At 39.8% G+C, this 12,608-nt stretch overlaps 1 protein-coding gene across 1 annotated transcript in view; it reads right to left on the reverse strand.

Annotated features, from left to right (window-relative positions):
• The window catches only part of cenpp (centromere protein P), an 83,420-nt gene that overhangs the window by 49,952 nt on the left and 20,860 nt on the right, over positions 1–12,608 (reverse strand). The gene's annotated exons all lie outside the window — the stretch shown is intronic.

Here is a 12,608-nt window from a genome sequence, read left to right on the forward strand (position 1 = left end):
CTGTAAATCTAATACAAAATGTGTTGCTTCACAAGTTGATTTAAAACTTGTGTTTTTAAACTGAAGCCAGCTGAATCTGTTTCAAAACACTTTAAATCAATTCATTACAGTTCTTTCATTCAGATAAATAATGTGCTGACAATTATGAAAAGTGTGAAGCAGTAAAGGTTTCATGGACATAAAACCAGCCGCCTGCCCCAGATGAACAGAGAAAGTTAACAACTAGTTGTTTGCTGCTATATTAATGCTCTGAATTATGTACATTGCAACTTTAAAATATTGACGTTAACGCATTTTCAGCCTTCTCAGCAGCCCTGTTAGTCCGCTTAAACTCACCTAATTAATGCATAAAGCAAAAATAATGTACTGATTGAAGTTTGCTGTACCACACAAACATGGTCATATAACAACAACATCAACAACAGTGTCTGGACAACTTCTATCTCGGTTAAATAGTCTGCAGAAATAAACACCCCGAACAGTTACAAGCTTCAGCTGCAAGCAACTCAGTGGAGCCAACGACAGTTAACATCTTAAGTAAATGAAGCATAAAATGTTAGGTGTGCTCTCGTCTATTCCAAGTAACTGTAACTGTGCTGCATAAAATGTAGGGTTCTGGTGTTAACTTTAAGAACAAAACTGCATCAGAATGTGTGTTAAGTGTATGCTGTAGTGTTAAAAGAGGCACAAAGACAGACAGGAGAGTAGAAATGAGAGAGACAGACAGACGATGTTATTTCAGCCAGTAGCGATCTTAAAGCGAGAGCTTTTTGAAGAGCGGTCCAATAAAAAGAGACTTTATCCAGATGGAGTCTGCTGCTGAGGAGACAGCCGCGTTCTCCTCATCACAATTAGCACAGAGGGAACCATTCGTGACCACAATGTCCTATTAAAGAAACATAATTACATTAACATGGGAACTTCCCAGAATTCCCCTGCCTCCACAAACACATGAAAAACGCATTGACTTTAGCCACAAACAATAATATAGATGAACTGTAACTGTAGCCGGGAGAAGACAGAGTAGGCTACTGTTCCCAGTGTGATTCATCGACTGAAAAAAAATAAAAATACTGTACCACTTCTACTAATGCTGTACTGCACATCAGTCTGCCCCAAAACCTAATTAAAATAGAGAAAAGAAACCACTTAAGGATTTCAAGCTACTTTATTTTGCAGATACAGCAGCGCTGAAGCAATAGTTGATTAATCAACAGAAAAATTATCTGTAACTATTTTGAGAATTAATGAAACCTTTGTGTCAATTGTCAAGCAGATAAGGCAAACATTCTGTTATTTCAGCTAAATCTTTGTGTTGAGCTCGTAGACTGAACACCTCTGGGTTTTGGACTGTTGGTCGGTCAAAACAAGACACTGGAGACATCTTAGGCTTCAGCTCATTGTGATGGTCATTTTTCATATTTTATACAGTATGCTAAGCTGGTATCTGACACCCAGTGCTAACCAAACGTTTGAAAAGACAGGGCAATAAGAGTGTGGCTTGGTGACAAGATGGTTTCCGTTTGGTCAGTGGTGGGATTCATGGACTGAACATCACTGAAGTTGATCTCTGCATTTGCCTCTTAAAACATCAATGATACACTGATAACAGAAACATTATTTAGTGTTTCTAAACCCGCATTGATTAAGCATTTACCAAAAGCTAAATTCTACAATATTACATTTGAACACATTTTAATTGACCTTTGCCCAAAACAAATTTGTACTGTTTGGTTTACTTTGGTTAACGTTAGCTGTTAGCTGCTTTATTTAGCCAAGCAGGACTGTGCTGCCAACCGGCTGCTAACAGTTAGCGTTAACCAGCTCTGCTCTTGACGATTTCAACACGGACGCTGATCTCCTGATCCCATGTTTTTACTGAATATCGGCCCCTAATAAAGATCACATTTATGTATCTCTTGCCAGATTGTTTAACTGCATGAGGCCTTTCTCTTGCCTGAGCACAGAGTTTACTTTTCCCCGGGGAAGCATTAATGTCGAGACCCGATAAATCTAATTGCATGTCTCTACTCAACTCGACTCGCTCGTCTTTGTTTTTCCATCGGCAAAAGTTGTATATCGTACCTGGTAATCTGGTACTTTTTTGTCACCACCTCGTAAGAGGTTCCAAAGGAGCCTAACTGATACTAGAAGGTTGAGTTAAGACACTGCAGATCACTGATTGGTCAGAGAGAATGTTAGCGTGACCTAGCACAACACGGGGCGTCCTGCACAAACCTAGAGAAGCTACCATCAACAGTGATAAGATTGAATCATTCTTGAATAAGACGGTATGACTTTCTTGAATGGAGGCTGCGTGATTAATCAAAGTACAATTATGATCTCCCAGATTATCAAGACAAAAGATTACAGTTGAAAGCACCAAAAGTAACCCTGCAAATGTTGTACAGACATGTGAAATGTCCAGAATAACTTTAGTGGAAAATCCCTGTCGCCCGACCACCCAAATATCCAGCGAAGCATTTAAAAGAGGATGGAGGGGATGATTATTGCCAAAGTGAGCCAGATATATGCTCTGGTCAACACTGAAAACATATGGAATCAGACAGAAGCCTTTTTATCAGTCATGACTTTATCATAAACAGTCTAGACTTTTAGGATCTTTGAGGACTGAAGCAAGCGCTGACCTGCTGGAGTTTAGAGGTGGAAAAAATAGTTTGCTAACAACACACGATCAAACATTGTGAAAGCAGTCTCACTGGCTACAGATGAGCTGTGTAATAGGTGCAATTTTTTTTTACATTTTATTTTATTCTTGGATTTTCTACTGTTTGCATGAGGACAATGTTGATTGCAATCAACATTCTTTCGTCAAAACATTGAGACAAAAGTCTGATGACATCGTCTTTCTGGTCGTAATCAAACAGAATGTCTGGGTAACACATTCAGTAGCCATTAGAGAACAACTATCCAAAACCATTGGAGCCCACTCAATAAATAACACTCTCCATATGCCCCATTAGGTTTTGGTCCACTTGTGTGGATCACAGGCCTTTAACTGTTCCATCAAACTGTATTGTACTCACTTGTTCGTTTTAATGAGGAGCACAGACAATGTTAAGCTGTAGAGATGAAGACAAACTTCATTCTGCAGTGTTTGAGGTGATGGAGCATTCACTGATATTAACTGACTGAAGACAAAGTGCACAGGCTAAATATTTGCTATGTATTCTGGGATAAGAAACATGAACTGTGGTGTAAAGATTCAATGTCAAATCAATCATTAATTAATGTTCTTTAAAATTAAAATGTTTAAAAAGTTAAAAGACCTGCTATTTAAATGTATTTAACATGGTGTCAGTGCACCATGTTAAGTTAATATGTTGGAAAAACTAAATTACAAAATCATACAGCTCTGGTAGCAGTAGTGACCCGTCAGTCACAAGGTTGCCCCGCCCTAAAGCATACCCTGCTTTATGGTCCATTTGATCTAAATGGACCATAATTTACGAAATGAACATCATGCTGTTTTTAATAAGACTTGAAACTTGAGATTGAGACCATAAACTCATGTTTACAATGTTTACTGAGGTAATAAATCAAGAGAGAAGTAGAGTCATTTTCTCATAACTTCTATACAATCAGAGGAGTCGCCCCCTGATGGACATTAGAGAGAATGCAGGTTTAAGGCACTTCAGCATTGGCTTCACTTTACAGAACTGGAGGAGGCCGCCTGATCTTCACCGAGATCCTTTCAAAATAAACCCTTTAACTCTGAATCATTCCATTAGCACAGTTTAATTTTCAGCATCCTCAGGTCCAACAACAAAGTATGGTAACCTGGAAACACGACTTTGAGCTCCCTCCAAGTCACACAAAGTGCCTTTAAGCTTTAAGTAAGACAATAAAAGCTCAGCTGGGACAGAGGGCCTGAAGACTAATGAACCACTGAAACTTTAAACACCAGTGGGGGTCGCTACAGTAACTAGAACTACTGATATTTCGAAATTCAACAGATTCAAATTCAGCATGAATCACTTTTGAGCCAACGCTAAACTGTCTGGGAGAAGGAAAACGCCAGGAATGCTGGGATAACAAATCAAGTAGTCATCAGAGAACAGAGGACAACTATCCAATACCACTGCACACTGGAACCCAGTCAACCAGTAATACTCTCCATATGTCTCTTACTGGTTTAGTCCAAACTGTCATGTCTCAGTTGACAGTCTAATCAGAGCCGGTCTCATGTCCAGTACCTACAGACAGAGACCACCACCAAGACGCCAACACTGCCGACACAACTCCGCGCCACGACGGTGACAAAATAAAAAAGATTTGAGCAGAAGAAACAAAAGCACTTGTTTTGTTTGCAAAATCTCAAGGCTGTAAAAATCAGTTCTTTAACTTATGCAAATCAGTGCCAGATACTGTGGTCGCAATTCCAAATTGAAAATGCAGAAATAATGTTTTATACATAGACTTACCGTTTAGGTAAATCATTTATAAAAAGGTGAAATTGTGCTAAAATAGTCAACAACAACAAATACGTAAACTTTCATCTAATAACGATATTTATTAGAGTTTTCACTTGTTGAGAAAATGTTTTCCTAAGAATAGCGCCAAATATGCATCTTGGAGATTTTTTGGAGCCCTGATCTCCAAAGCATGAAACAATACAGATTAGAGAAAGAGCTCCATGTAAGAGATGATAGACTATCATGGTAATATATTCAACTACTTCTGCTCTATAGTTCAGACCTAATCATTCATGTTTATGCTGCCTTTAGTGCCGAGAGTTTGATTACTACATCAGCACCGCTGGGTGTTGGAGGTAAATGACTGTTCTTTGCTCATATGAACACACTACGATCCTGAAAAAGGACACAGCAATCCTAAAACTTACAAGAGAAGTGTGGGAGCTTGTTTACCAAACAAAAACACAAATACCCCAGGTGATCAGCTAAACACTGCTTGAGAGGTGACAGCGTTTACAAGAAGTTTAAAAGATGACCAATGAGGGTTTATTCTGACCTCCTATACATCTTTCTAAATGCGGCTTCCCATTGTTAGTTACAGTTGGAATTTGGATTTCAGCATATGAACATTCAATGTTTTTAGGTCTATGAACCAACAGCAAGAATAAGCACAAAGACTTGGCCCCCATCACCTGCTGAGAGAGCCTCCTCCCGTTGTGTTGGACCAGAGAGTGGAGAGTAAACCTCATGCTGGGATAAGAGCTCCCAGGCTCAGTGAACAATGAAGGGCTTTTTACAATAAACAGTCAGCAGCTACACACAATAACTGCAGACCCTGAGATGTCCAAAACATGATACGAACCAAAGATCCTCTGTAATTCACCACAGCTGAAGTCAGTGGCTCTTGATGAATTCTAAGAAGAAGAAACCAGAGGTGAACCGAACTAGACTGAGAGGCCCCCCTTTGGCCTGGACAACATTTTTAAAAAGACAAAAGAATATAACCCAAGAAAACAGGAAAGAGTACACTTTCAACTCGGCGTGTGGATTTTCCTCAACGTTGCTGCTGATGGGACCAGCGTCATATCAAACTCATTGGGAGGTGATTGAAAACATGCTCCAGTCCAGGCCTGACATCAATCAATCCTGCACCTACACTAGCTTCAACCTAACAGCAATTCATCAGCTGTCTTACGGAGAACATCTTGTGCAGAATGACCCGGCCTTCCTCTATGCATCCCCAACATCTGCTCTGCATCTGGCTCTGACAGCAGGAACCATCCTGTTTCCAGCAGCAGCTCCACTATAGTCTTCAACACAGCGTCACAGTGGTACAATACACAGCAAGCATATAGTTAGAATTACCCTACTTTTAAAATGGTTATAGCATGGTATTTATGTTTTATATAGGAATGGGCCTCAAGTTACATCCACTAAACCAGAGTCATTATTCATTCAATGTCCAGAAAAACAACACAGCCTCATCTTTAGCAGCTGCGCTCTGGAAAAAAATTAAATAAAAATGTTGTTGGAATTAAAAACTGTTTCTAAAAACCAAAGTAGTGGTCTCCGTTTGGAGGCTACAGTTGTTCTGTTTGAATCATCAGGTCCTTCTCGGATCCTCTGGGAATGAATTCCGAGGCTGAGTTCCAGTATTTGAACCGAAGCTCGGCATCAGGAAAAAGACTCACTTCTCCAGTGAACTGGAAGAAAGAATGGAGTTTAACGTCCAAAAGACAAAGCAGGACGAAAAGAGGTGAAAGAGAGTTGACCTACAGTAAAACAGACCTAAAGTCTAATTCCACATTGTAAAACAACTTGTGCAACTTCTCTTGTGGAACACTTGAGGGAAAGACTGATATTTAGAGAGAATAATGTCATGAGAACTAAAGATAAAAGATGAGTCATACAAACACAGAGCTTGTAAATTTAAAGGGATCTTACATTTTCAACACTGGAGCAGCAAACACTATGAACATACAGATCATGTACATTTCATGTCTTTCAGTCCGGGCTCACTTTGGAAACCAAGTTCCATATCTGGACTTGTGATGTACACGATTAGTCGACTTGTTGATGAAATATGATTTAATTACTGAAAATCTGATTAGCGGTTTTCAAATGGCTCTTATAATATATTATAGATTTCTTTTTCAGACAATGTTTAACTCTAAACCGTGTGTTCCGAGTGATTTCTTACTTTAACACTAGTTATCTAGTTTAAGTTTAAACTTATGTTTATAATTAGTCATGAGGAACATTCCTCATCTGGAGGTCCAGCCAGGACCACTTCTGATAAACCAATGAGCTTGACATTTCCTTTTCCTTTCCTGGTCTGTGACGTATTTTGGTGCCCAGTGCACACAACGCACAGGTGCATCTCTTTCATTGTGGATAACTCTCTCCTTTAAAGTTCCCCTTAAAGCTGCATCAATTAATATTTGGGCTCAGAGAACTTCCTTTTAAAGGTTTTTTCAGGCTAACATACAGTATTTGTAAAAAAGACAAAAAAAGAAATTTCTTTGCATCCGTTTCCTCATTATGTTGATAAAATGTTTTCCAAAACAAGTTGAAGTCAAATATAAATTTTCCTTTTTGCTCCTGTTTGGTCACCACTAACTCCTGAGTTCTCCCACTTCCTTCACCAGCTAGTCTCTTGGTCTATGGGACGTTTGGTGCTGGGCAGTTACAGTATTTATCAGAGCGTGTTTGGTAAAATCAGCTACCTGGAAACAGGGTTCACAAGCGCACAGAGACTAAACCAGTAAATGTTGTGCAAAGTCAAAACTATGAGCCACAAGAGGCTAAACAGCTCTGTACAGGTGCAGAGCTGTTTGATCATTTTCTGTTTGATTCGTCTCCGTTTACTTTCACATGGAGGCTAATAAGGGAACTGAAGGTAATCATTTTGTTTCAACCCTTTAAATTTGAAAAACATGTAACACTCATTATATAACGAGTTTCTCAGCTCAAATAAAAAACATTTTGTCAGCCCAAAGCTAGCACGTGGCTAAGTCACGACCAAAACACACGGCTCTCAGCGGAGGGTCAATACATCATGTCGGTTGTCAGCCAGACCCATGCAGACCCAGGCTGTTTAATGCCCGGCCAGGTGGTCCATGGTGTCGAAAGTTACTCTGCAGTCAAATGGGCGTCTGTGTGTGTGGAGTCACTGACGTATGTTGTTTTGTCTGTCCTGGCTTCAAGTCTGCCGTTACGTACCGCTCACTTACTACCGCTCACTTACACCTGTCACCCTAAAACACAGCTAACCGGCACGTCGACTGCACCCGTCAGAAGAAATAAACCAGAATAAAGCTCAACGTTTTGACAAGTGTGGTTACATGAGAGAAAAATGGTGGGTTTGGAGCAGGTGACGTCGAGGATTAAAACGATGCTCTGGAACAATACAACTGGTTTTATAAGTTTGCTGATTAGCATTTTAAGACTCAAACCTTCTCTGATGGCATAAAGAAGTATTTGTCTGGTATAATTTCTTTGTGTGGAGTTTTAGGTCATCTGGACCAAGAGGATGCGGATATTATGTCGTACTGACTGTAAAGCCCTCAAAGATGAACTTTAAGTTGTATGTATAAAGACGACACGACTAGAAAGTAGAAGAGTGTCTATAAGGAACAGAAACACCAAAAGGAGACCAGAAACACTGATGTGATACAGTACTTATGTTACACAATGTGCTGTTTCATCTGATCCATCACCAAAGATAAAACAATCCTTTCATTGCCTTCTTTCTACTGGAATAAGTAAACAAACAGATATAATAAAGGGATCAAAAAGAATAGTGTTTGTAAGTTAATTACAATATGATGGATGTCTGGATCAGACTGTGGTGGTTAGTTAGTAAGTTAGAACATTTCCTGCTGCTGCCATTTCACATTAAAAGCATCCAACGGGCAAAACATGGGGTGGCTTTTGCTGTGAAGCAGTCGCATAAAAAACGCGACGTATTCATCAAGAGTTTCAGACCGACTGCGATCGTTCATCAAACATGTATCTACAAAACTAGACAGCGGATCAGCGGACAGTTTTAAATATTGTGAAGAGTAAAGGAAGAAGAAAGAGCCGCCACAATGAGCTGTCTGATGAAGAGTTGCAGACGACTGGCTGATCACTGGCAACGCCTCAGCAAGGCAACCAACTCCTGTCATTGTGTTGCTGCAATTGGAGTAGAAAACGAGTTGCGCAAAGAGCAGCCTGAAATCAGACTTTTACTTCTTATTAAAACAACATGAGTTTGTTTGGTTACGCTGTAAAGAGACGCACCAGTTGCTCTTCTGTTGAAGGAGTGTTGACAGAACAGAGACAGAAATCTCAGTCATTGTGCTTCAAACTAACTAGCTTTGACACTGTGGCATCAGTCACATCTAATGGCTAAGGTGTTTCTACCTGTTCTGATTGGTCACCAATCGGAGAGGGACATGATGTGATCATTTGTACAAATGAGAATAACAGCACATACTTCCAGACAGAGTTAGCTGAGTGACGAATTAAAGAGCTTGAGAGAGAAGTTCAAACCCAGACTACTTTCATACCTTTGCACAGCGGGCCAATCACTCTGTAAACTGTGATTGTCAGACTTTTTCCTTTTTAAAACCATACCGATGCTTTAAAAAGGTGCCTCTCTGGAGTGATGGACCACTATCAGCACAACGTCTTTATGAATGGGTCCTCATTTTGTTTGTATTTGAGGACACACATGACCGTGGGCGACAGGATTCCTACCGCCAGTTTAACGCCATTCGGTGGGTCGAGTTGCCGCTCGTAACCCACAAAGAAACATAGCAACGCACCAACAAAGGCAGTGAAGAGGAAGAAGGCTGCAAGCTATTTAACGTCAATGTAAACAATGCAGAATTGGACATATCATCAACTCATGTATTCATCTGCAAATATTTAGCACTTTTCTGCCATTTCTTTGCCATTTATGAGTAAATCACATCATAAATGAGCAAAGCATCATTTTCATTAGTTCCCACAAGGATTTACAAATTCCAAGCTTGTAAAAAAAGTCTCTCTCACGTTCACAAACATATTGAGTGACTCAACATGACAGGAATAATGTGCGTTTAGTTGGTTGTTGTTGTTGCGGGTGGCTTTCCTCATTGACTTGCTTTATTGTGCAGTAGAATACCAGTGAACCCACCCTGACAGGCCAAAATCTGGTATAGAAAATTTGTGACAGTAAAAACATTCTCCAGTTGCTGGCCCTCTTCCCAGAGTCATAAAAGTTTAAAGGTGTTCATAATTGCTAACACACCTGTAACAGTCCGGGCTCGTGTTCCGTGTGCTCGATGTTTATATCTGGGCCCCCTTCTTTTTCCTCTCCTCTTGAAGGCTCAAATAGTCACATGTTTTCTATTTAACTGTTGTGCTGTTAGACTTCAGTTTTTGCTCTTTAGCTTTGCTTGTTTATAGAGAAGTACTGTTTCTTGTCATTTCACCAGGTCTAGGGACAACACCTAAAACAAAAAGCATTTGCAAATTCTTTAAAGTGCTCTGGGGAAGCCCAACATCTTTGTGAATTGACAACCAAGGTTGAACTCAACCCAAGAACAGCTGGACCTCAACAGCTGTTGAAGAGACTTAGTGTACAGTCTCTTCGTTTTTTATTGCTTAGAATCTTTTGGCCTTTCTGCATTGGAAGCATTTCCCTTAAAGTTTTTATTTTTCCATTTTCCAGTAATTCTGATTCTGATTAATTTCTGGCATTTTTTTTTTAACGTGCTGATCATATTAGCTGTTATTTATTGTTCTTGCCTCTAACGCACTCTATAACTCTTTTAAACCATGAGGCTGTGGAAGTCTGATACATATTAAACCATAGAGATGCATTGATTAAAGAGACGAACGGCTGACTTGTCCAAAATGGTCTCAAAATATCTTCCAGGGATCACTGATCTGGTTAGAGTTCACTCAGACCTCTGAGAACCCGTTCACCTTTTTCTATCTTAAAGGAAAACTTCACTTCACTCACAAAATGACCATTTGTACATCAACTACTCATCCCGTGTTTCTTTCAATTCTTAAAGATAACTTAACTTTTTCAAAGAATCAACTGAAGGGGGTCGCGTTAAACAACAGTAACCAACATTAAACACAACTTGTGCAGTATCATATACGTCTCATTTATCCAGTCGTACGCTCACTACTTCCCAAACAAATGCATCTTTGTTCAAACCTTACTATTTAAAAACACTTCGGACTTGCGTGAGACTGTTTATGCAGAAGTGTTTCTAATAGTACGGTTTTAGTGTTGGTCATTTGTGTGAAGTTCATATGAAACGTTTACACCAAAAGACAGACAGCAGGCCTCAAGGACTAACGCTGAACTTAACTATGACTTTTAATTCATACAACATCTAGTCTCCTGTCACGTCATGGGAATGTGTTTGATCGTTAAGGTGACTTACTTCATGATCTACTTTTTGCACACAGATGTTTGCCAAAACTATAAAGAGCCAAGACTATTGGACCTAAATGTGGCAAAAGAACGACACAGATGAGAAACATCAACACAGATGTCTTTCTACACCTGGGATGGTAAAAGACTGTGTGGTAACTATAGTTTACATGATCCAGTCTATTCCCATATAGATAACTTTCAATGAGAATTCCTGAAGTTGGATAAGCCCGAGAAGTTCAAATTCATATGTCTGATGAATTGTTCACAATGATAAATGATAAATTCTGCCCGTCACTACGCCACTATTTCACAGCTAATCACCCATTCCAATAATTAAAATCAATACAAAGACTGGACGAACGGGAACACTGTGGCTCCACCTGTGAAGTTATGCAAGACACAATTAAACTTGGTCTGCTGCTCTATCGGTTTAAATTCTGCTAGTTATTTCTTTGATCCAGCATCCATCCTATTGGACATGGGATGTGCATGCCATTCTTATTGTTATGCAAGACAACCAAATACATTTTATTTAATCAAAAAGCAGATCAGAAAGTCAGAAATATTCAAAGATGAGCAGCATCTTAACTTTCTCATTCTAGACGCATCAACATCAGGAAGCAAGCAACGAGGACACCAAATGCTGCTGCTGGACTGTTCTGGATCCGGTCTCACGAACAGAGTCTTAAGTTGGTTAATTTAAAACTTAAGTATAATGAACAGTGAAACATGCGTTAGTCCACGCCTACAATCACGAATGCTTCGATCGCCAATCAATGGAAAACTCATAAGACAACTGTGAGGTGGATGAAGACAAACTTAGTTTGTGCATAGAACCCGTTCACACCCATAACCACAGTCAGAAGTAGCCTACGATGTCCGGAAGACATGCCGTATATGTCAAATTAATGTTAATCAATGGGGTCATATCAAATCCAAAACTATTGTTCATTGTCTATTACTTTTTAATAGAGAAACTGCTGTTTCATGTCACAATATCAGACTAAACTGTCCACTCAAACTCGGTAGAGTGTGGGATTCAAACATCTGGACCACAACAGCTTCAATGTTCCTTGTCATAGAGTCGACAAGTCAGCGAAACTACTGCAGGGAATGAACAACATTCTTCCAAAAGATATTCCCTCATTTGGTGTTTTGATGATGGTAGAGAGTGCTGTCCAACACGTAACTGTATAACTGTGTATGCACATTACATTCAATTGTACCATCCTCAGAGTGCTGCACGGGTGACGTATTTCTGTTGACCAACCTGAAGTTGGCATCGCAATGGTTCCCAATGTGATTTTCCTATTGGATTTGGGTTCATTGCAGTAAATCAGCTAAAAAGCTAACGTTAGGCTGTAAACGAGCGAGACCACGGCCGTATGAGCACGAGTATTCACGACGAGGCTGTGAAGGCGGATTGGTCAGCGTGATGATAGCTCCCGCCTTTTTTAAGACACGAGAGGGTATTTACTACGTAAATCTCTTAAGCTTGTGTCAACCACAGACATCCAACCAAAAACCATGCAAAGAACCCATTGAATTTGGAGACGAGGGAACCGGGAGTGCAAAAAAGCTATAACTCATTTACGAGTTAGGACTCCTTTCTGCAGCTCTCTATTATAGCTGAAAGAAAACATTGCTTTTCCAGAACAAGCTTTATTGGTTGATATTTTAAAATAAGGCAGAAGCACTGATGAACATCAACCTCAGTCGCTCTGAGGAGTCAGCATCCAGAGAGCGAA

Source organism: Anarhichas minor, unplaced genomic scaffold, assembly GCF_050575085.1.
Source record: "Anarhichas minor isolate MPS153535 unplaced genomic scaffold, ASM5057508v1 ptg000021l, whole genome shotgun sequence".
Taxonomy (NCBI): Eukaryota; Metazoa; Chordata; class Actinopteri; order Perciformes; family Anarhichadidae; genus Anarhichas; species Anarhichas minor.